Source organism: Trichosurus vulpecula, chromosome 9 (genome assembly GCF_011100635.1).
Source record: "Trichosurus vulpecula isolate mTriVul1 chromosome 9, mTriVul1.pri, whole genome shotgun sequence".
Classification (NCBI taxonomy): Eukaryota; Metazoa; Chordata; class Mammalia; order Diprotodontia; family Phalangeridae; genus Trichosurus; species Trichosurus vulpecula.
This window is the reverse complement of record NC_050581.1, coordinates 36,836,586-36,844,591: the sequence shown is the minus strand read 5'-3', so window position 1 is coordinate 36,844,591 and position 8,006 is coordinate 36,836,586. Positions and strand designations below refer to the sequence as shown.

The 8,006-nt window shown below is 43.4% G+C and overlaps 1 protein-coding gene across 1 annotated transcript in view; it reads left to right on the top strand.

Moving 5' to 3' along the window:
• Positions 1–311: 311 nt before the first annotated feature.
• PIP5K1B (phosphatidylinositol-4-phosphate 5-kinase type 1 beta) overlaps positions 312–8,006 on the top strand; it is a 344,454-nt gene continuing 336,759 nt past the window's right edge. The window contains exon 1 of the mRNA XM_036739202.1: positions 312–993. The gene's annotated coding sequence lies outside the window, so the exon portion shown is untranslated. The remainder of the gene's footprint in view (positions 994–8,006) is intronic.

The following is an 8,006-nucleotide window of genomic DNA, read 5'->3' as shown; positions in this document are numbered from 1 at the left end:
TAAGAGCGTCCAGGAAGAGAGTCTCTAACCCATTTCCATTCTATCCACCATCACTGTAATGTCCAAGGCCACTGGAGGTTGAAAACCAACCCATCTTTCGGGATTGCGCTCCTCCGGGGAGAAGGAGGGGTGTGGTGGTCTAAGCACCCACGTACAGACTCTGGGACACCGAGAGGCAGCAGCGGTGGCGGATCCCGAGACTGCTGTTGTGGTTGCTGCAAACCGGTCTCTCTTCCCTGCAGGGTGTGTGGGGATGGAGAAAGGGGGAGGAGAGAAAAGGGGAAGAGCTTGGGCAGCGGCCGCCAGCAGGCGGGGCCTCCGGTGCCCAGCAGCGCAGTTTGGTCTTTCTGCTGCTCTCACCGACTCACACGCGCACTGCACCCGGGCCGGGGCCGGAGCCACAGCCACAACCTCCGGATCCCAGACGACGCCGGTTGTTTCACGCTTCCTCTAACGCTCTGTACCAGGAGGAGCGGGTGGGAGGTGGAGAAAGAGAGATTGAGGAAAAGACTACGTTACAAGAGACTTTGTTGCCTTAGGAAGAGACTGTGCCTGGTATTTGCTGCTCAGCGCCAGAACCAGGCAATTGGTGACTCCTCTCTGGCCCCGGGGACCAGGAGGAAGGAAAAAGAATCAGAGACGCGCGCACTCCCACACACACACACACACACACACACACACACGCACGCACACTCCGGAGCGGCAGTCTTGAGGGACTTTGGACAGAGGGCTGAAAAGCTCCAGCTCCGGCCCCAGCTGCTCTGAGGCTCCGGCCGTCGTTGCCATCCACCTCCCACCTCTCCTCGTCTTCCCCCAGCCCCGGCCGGCTGCCCGTCAGCCTCTCTCTCTGCTTCCTCTAGCCAGCACAGCTGCCTCTGAGTCTAGGAGCCTCCGCCGCCGCCGCCGCCGCCGCAGCAGCAGCAACATCCCCGGAACTAGCAGACTGTGGCGCAACTGGTCTGGGGAGCGGAGGCGCTGAGATCCTGCCCCAGGGTAAGAGACTAGTTTTCTTTCCTTCTAGCCCGCGCTGCTTTCCCCTTCCCTCTCCTCCCCTTTCTCAGGGCCCTTGGCATTCGGGGGATGAGAGATGATTCCTTCGTTTCTCCCCAAACCTGGTCCCTTTTCCCTTCCTCCCCGCCACTCCAGCCCATTCCCATTCTCCCGAGGGGACTTTGCGAGCCTTGGTTTGGCAGGAGGAAGGGGCTTTGTAGAGCGCGGGCAGGGTGGTGGAGCTTTGAAGGCAGACTTTCCCGCCGGCGACTAACAGCTGCTCGGCTTGGCTCGGTGTCCCTGTGCCCGCCTCACCCCCACCAGGTCCGCAGTGACACCAGCGGAGTTGACTTGGCGGGGGTGGAATTTCATGGAAGATACCGGTACCCCTTAGAGACACCAGAGGTAGAAGAGGTGCCAAATTAGGTTTGGCATTACAGGATGAGGTCTCCAGTTCCCCATGTTTTGAAGCTGGAAACTTATTAGGAGGCATTTAGGATGTCAGGAGAGGTTTCGAATCTTTCCTTTGGTCATTACTGGCGACGGAGCTGGATTGAACAGGTGCAGTGGTGTTGGCATGACGGAGAATGCTGCAATCTACTAACGTTTCCCCCCAGCCCCCATCCCACACACACCTTTTCAGATGATGCTTTAACGTCTCAGGATGAGGATAGTGAGGGGGGGCAGATCTAGGAATGGTTTTGACATGATTGTCCCGGCTGATCGGAGAAAGCACCAAGTGCCAAGGTCTGTTTATGAGACATCCATGCAGATGAGACTTGCCAGTTCTCATCCCGCCAACGGGCTTGTGCAGGACATAGTTGATTATAAAGCTCATGAGAGGAAGTTGCTTGAATAGGTGAATTAATTCTTTCATTGAACCTACTGGGATCAGAACCCCCGAACTAGGTAAGGGTAATTAATTATGCAGAGAATCTGTAAGAGGGCACAGCTTGTAATGCAAGCCAAACGAAAACAACCCAACAAACGCAGGCTCTTGGAGGCCCAGGGAGCATGATGAATTCCTGTCAGGGAGGGACACCACTCTGTGACGGTCTGCTACCAAAACCCAGGTGTCTTCTCTTAGGTAGAGGCCAAGCTTCAGGGTTTTGGTTTTTTGCGGGGTGGGGTGGGGTGGGGATGCGGTTGTGGGGAAGCGGGAAACTCTGGTGCTATTTTTGGTGATAAGCAGTGACCCAAAGAATTCTCCCCACCACCCCCTTTTTTTTTTGATAAGAGGACAAATGGTTTCTACAGCTAGCTGGAAAAGCAGAGTGTTTCTTTGTAACTTTAACGTGATAAAGTAGAAGGCTGCCAATGAATGTTTTTATTAAGATAATTTTCTAACCGGGAGTCCCTGCAAACGGGGGAGGTGGTCCATTTGTAATCTGGAAAAGTAATGTCAGTGATGATTTCCAATGAGTACTACTCCTAGGGGAAAAGAAGTATCAAGTAAGAGGCTTAAGTATTGTAACAGATATAATTTGATAGAGATTGTGGCACAGTGGAACATATATTAGATTAGGAGTCGGAAGACATGGGTTTGAGCCCCTACCTTGGTGCTTATTATTAGCTCTTTGAGAGTATCACTTACTCTCTCATCTGAAGTTTTCTCATCTATAGTTCTATTCCATGAATATTTATTAAGCATCAAAGCTTTTAAACTTTCTATATCACCGAAACTGTCTCCTTACAGGAAAGGTACTTTATGAAATTAATTTTTGTTTATTTAAATGCTCTATTTAATTTCGTTTGGCAGTGGCATATAGTTAGCATTTATATGCTTATTGTTTGATGACTCTTAATTCTAGGAATTTGGGTAGATGAACTGTAATGGCACTTAATTAATCATGCTGCCACCTTATATTTTTGTTGTACTTTTGCAACATTCTTAAATAGTCTCTCACTTAACGCGTATAAAGCTCTATGACTGTAGGCACCTTTCTGCTTTTTGTCCTCATTTTACAGACAAGGCAACAAAGTCCTAGAGATGTTGTAAGCTGCTTGAAATCTCATGGATAGTAACTGACAAAATTGAGACTAGAACCTAGGCCTACTGGTACCCATTCTAATCCTACTACATTCCCGTTCCCAGGTCTTCTGACTCCTGGCACAGTTTTCTTTCCACTATGCCACAATTACATTTTTGAGTTCAGTCAGAGCTGGGACAAGGTATTTGTGTACCCTTAGGCAAGATTTTAAAATTGTGCCCCCAGTGTATTGCTGTTAAGGATTTGAGCCTTTAGTATGACATGTTGAGTTGTAGCAAAAAAAATTCCATTCCATATGACCTGTATTTTCCTTGTATTCAGAATATTTTTAAATGTCCATCATTTGCATATCTCTATATATGATGTGTCCTAGGCAGCTGTTTGCTTAGTCAACTGCTCATCTAGTATTTGACGGGGTAGTGATGTTTGAAGCATTTGGTGGGGGGAGGGGGGAATATGGGGTGAGACAACTCGGTAGTTTCAGTTATTTCTAAGTTGTGAAAATCTAACATCACATTCTCTCTCTGGGCCTCAGTTTCTTCGTCTTTCAAAAGAGGAGATTGACTTAGCCCCTTTCTAATACAAAAAATACGTGTGCTCCTGTAACTTCTGCATAGTAAATTTTTTGTTTTGGCTTACAAGGTTGTTTTTTGTTCGTTTTTAAAGTGTCAAAGGAGATTTTCTATAAAATATCAGGCTGCCACAACAGACTGTTTACTCTATACCTTTGTTTTCTCTATTTTTCTACTATGTAGTTACTGTGTGGCTTTGGACAACTAACTTAACCTCTCTGGGCTTCAGTGGGTTGGATTAGGTCTCTTTAAAGTCCTTTTTAGTTCTGGATCAACTGACACATTCTCTCTCTCCCTCTCTCCCTGCCCCCCCTCCCCATTTCTCTCTCTGTGTCTCTCATTTTTCTTTTTCTTTCTGTCTCCTCCTCCTTCTCTTCCCTTTTCTCTCTTTCTATCTCTGTCTCAGGGGCTGTCTCTCTCCTTCCTCCCTCCCTCCTTCTTCCCTTCCCCCTCCCTCTCTTCTCCTCTCTCTTTGTGCATATGTGTATATATTTATGTATATATTCAATAAATAGTCACTAAGTATATTTAATAGATCTGTTAATATTAAGATCTCAGGATGGAACTCTCTACGTCAATGCAAATGGGCACCTTCTCTGTAACTTACTGTCTTTGTTGGCTCAGATATTAAAAGGTTAAGTGATTTATCCAGGATTCCACAGCCAGGTTTTACTGGCTCTGAGGCCAGTTCTTTCTCCACTGTATCACTCTGCTTCTCTTTGATCCTATAAACCAAAGGGAAATGCTTAAAAAAAAATAGGTAGCAACTTATTACTAGTACTACTACTACTAAGAATAGCTAGCATTTATAGACCATTTTAAGGTTTGCAAAGTGCTTCACATATGTTAGCTCATTTGATCCTTACAATGACTCTGTAAAGTAGTTGCTATGATTGAACCCCTTTTACAGATGATGAAACTGAGACACCGTGACTTTCCCAGGGTCACATAACTAATAAATGCAACTTGAGTTGTAACAAAAGAATTCCATTCCACATGACCTGTATTTTTCTTGTATTCCAAATATTTTTAAATGTCCCTCATTTGCATATCTCTATACGCTAAGCCGTGGGCAGCTATTTGCCTAGTGACTGCTTATCCAGTATCTGATGGTAGTCATGTTTGAAGTACTTGGGGGAAATATCAAATAGGAGAACTGATATTCTTATTATTATCATTTTATAGGGAGGTGCGTTATTTCCAGTGTAGTCGTGCTAATTCTTCAACACAGAAGAAAATCCCTTCTGATCTCTCATTCCTCTTTCAACCCTTCCCTCATTCCTCCCTGCTCCATCTTCCACACTGGTAGATAGAGTACTGGACCGGGAATCAGGAAGAGCAGAATTCAAATCCATTCTCAGAACTTACTAGCTGTGTGACCCTGGGCAAGTCACTTAACCTCTTTTTACCTCAGTTCCCTTAACTGTAAATAATAGCAGCCACCTCACAAGACTGTTGTGAAGAATGAGATAGTATTTGTAAAAAGCACTTAACAGTGCCTGGCACCTAGTAGGCACTATACAAATGCTGATTCCTTTCCCTTCCTCCTGATGGATAGTAAAGTAAGAGTTTTTGTTTTTCAAGGAACATTGGCAAAGTGTCACCTTCTAACTCCAATGTTAAAAGTATTATAACACAGTTGTTGACCCTGAATATTGTGGGATAGAGTCATATTGGAGTATGAAGGGAATGTAGAGATCCCTATTACAAGCTCTGTATTTTAGAAATGAGCAAACAGCCAGGAGGCAGTGAGAGATTTCCAAGGTCACATACAACTAGTTTGCAGTAAAGCCTCTACTAAAAGCCAGGCCACTATCACTTCCCTGTTGCTCTGTTCACTCTAGCCTATTAACTCCTTTTAAAGAAAGTATGTACAAATTCAATTCTGTGCAACAGTTTCTGTGGCAAAGGGGCATTTTTATAAGCTCCTATTATAATTAGTCTTATAAATACCTCAGTGATTTCCAGAGACATACTACTACTTGACTGGTAATTAAATGAGATTTAGCACTATGAAAACATTTCTAGAACAGGTAGGTGGCGCAATGAATGGATGGAACAGGGAAGAATATCTGAGTTCAAATTCAGCCTCAAACACCAGCTGTATAACCCTGGTCAAGTGACTTAACCCTGTTTGCCTCAGTTTCCTAAGCTACATAATGAGCTGGAGAACAAAATGGCAAATCACTCCAGTATCTTTGCTAAGAAAACCCCAAATGGAATCGTGAAGTATCAGACATGACTGACACTGATTGAGTAACAAAAAGTATCTGGGAACTTGAGTTTTTAAAAATGTCTTAAATAAGCAGTTTTCAGGAGGAAATATCTGTCTATTTTCACCTCTTCATTGTACTTTGCTTGGTTTATGCATCACATTAGGCACCAAGAATCATATATACAAGGAAGCGAGGGAATTGTTTGAATAGAAGCCAAATATACACCAGCTTCCCAAGCTTGTTTTCCTTGTAAATAAAACCATAAGTAAGAGGTGGCCCCATATGCAACTGGTAAAGTCATAAATATATCTACATTTTATTCTCATTTGCATGTTGTTTCCATTTGTATTTCTTAAGCAGAAAACTTGAGAAATTTCCTCTTGTGAAGATTTTTTCCAGCATGTCCTCAGCTTCATGTTGCTATTTAAGACATAAAGTCCTGAAGGTGTTTTTGTAGCAAATGATTTAACAAAAGTTGGGAGGCCTTTACTTCTGCTATTCCCAGCCTAACAGAAGCAGTTAGAATTCAATTGTACATCGTGTCCACCACCTGATGGTGAAAACCCAAGTCTCTTACAGGGTTGGGTTGTCTGGCCTTCTAGCTGCCAAGAGAAAAGACCAGGCTTAAATTAAGTCTTTTCTCATCCTCCCTCTCAGTTCAGATTGGTTAACAACCTATATCGGTGCTACTGTGAACTAGGCCATCTGTTCCTTCCGTTCGCTGTTGGTATTGTTATTTTTTTTCCTTTCAAGAAAAAAAATATTAAATCTACTTCCCTGTAAGCTCCTGATGAAGGCAATTAGTATTTCATAATACTTCAATACTAGCATTTGATGCCTCTGTTATAATTAAATATGAGATTAGACTAAATTAAAATAGTCTCTAATTTGGTAAATTCTATCACGCTTTCTTTAGTTTTCAAGATCACTTTAACCAAGGAACTCAGAGTTGTTGACAAGGGACACAAGAACTCTGTTCTAATTGGGCAACTATTGGGAGAAATTTAAGATGTAATTTATTGATTAGCATTGAGCTCATCATATTTATTAGGGGCAGCTAGATGGTACAATGGATAGACCACTAGGCCCGAAGTCAGAAAGACTTATCTTCCTGAGTTCAAATATGGTCTCAAACTAGCCCTGGGCAATTTGCCTCAGTTTCCTTATCTGTAAAATGAGCTGGAGAAGAAAATAACAAACCACTCCAGTACCTTTGGCAAGAAAACCCCAAATGGGACCACAAAGAGTAAGATGCAACTGGAAACGACTAACAACAAAAATCATAATCAGTTGCCAAGGCTGGGATCTGCTACTCATCTTGTTTTAACTACAAGATAGTGTTCTTAAGGAAAACTTCAAGAGTTCAGAGGGTAATCACAGCATTCATTTCTTACCTTTTAATTTTTAAAATAGCTCATTTTATGGCCTTTACTAATGAAGAAACTAGTATGCATTTCTAACTGATTGAACTAGACTTTAATCGTACCATTTCTGATTTGACAATTTGCCCCTCCCTCTAACATTCCTTTCTGTTGTCACCATCCAACTACCCCTATATTTACCCCTATATCTTCCTTTCATATGTTTGTAGGCAGAATGGATACTGATCTTCTGGTTTTGCTTTTTTTTTTAACTTTTTATGACTTTATAGCCTTCCTGTGGGGAGGGAGAAAAACAAAACCCTTGTAACAAATAAATAGTTAAGCAAAACAAATATCCCTTTCCATTTTTCTTGATATTCCTCATACTTACTGTTTTTAATTATATTATTGTTACATTGGCCCCAGAGTTGCTACAGCTACCCTCCCCGCCCCGTTGGTGTTGTGTTTGTCCTTCATTCTTGAAGAGGACCATAGCATCAGGGAGATGATGACATGACTTGCAGTTGACTTTAATTTGAATGAGGGAGGGCTGTGCAAGGTCAGCAGCCTCACTTTCTCCTCCAGAGCCATCTGGGTCCAGTGGCCAGATATTCATCAGGATGAGTTGAGATGGCCCAGGATGCAATGGGAAACCTCAGCCCTTTGAAGCTAAGGTCTTTTCAGGTTCTCACTTTGAGTGATGTAATGCCCATTCAGTGAATAGGGCTCTTTAAGAAGTGAGTCAAGGGATGGCTCCTTTAATAAAAAAAAATCAACCTGGAAGGGGAAGACCCTCAGGGTTGTCTGCCAAAAGAGAAACAGTGACCATTGACATTCACTCTGAGCCAGGGTCAATATGCCCACTCCTCAGTGGAA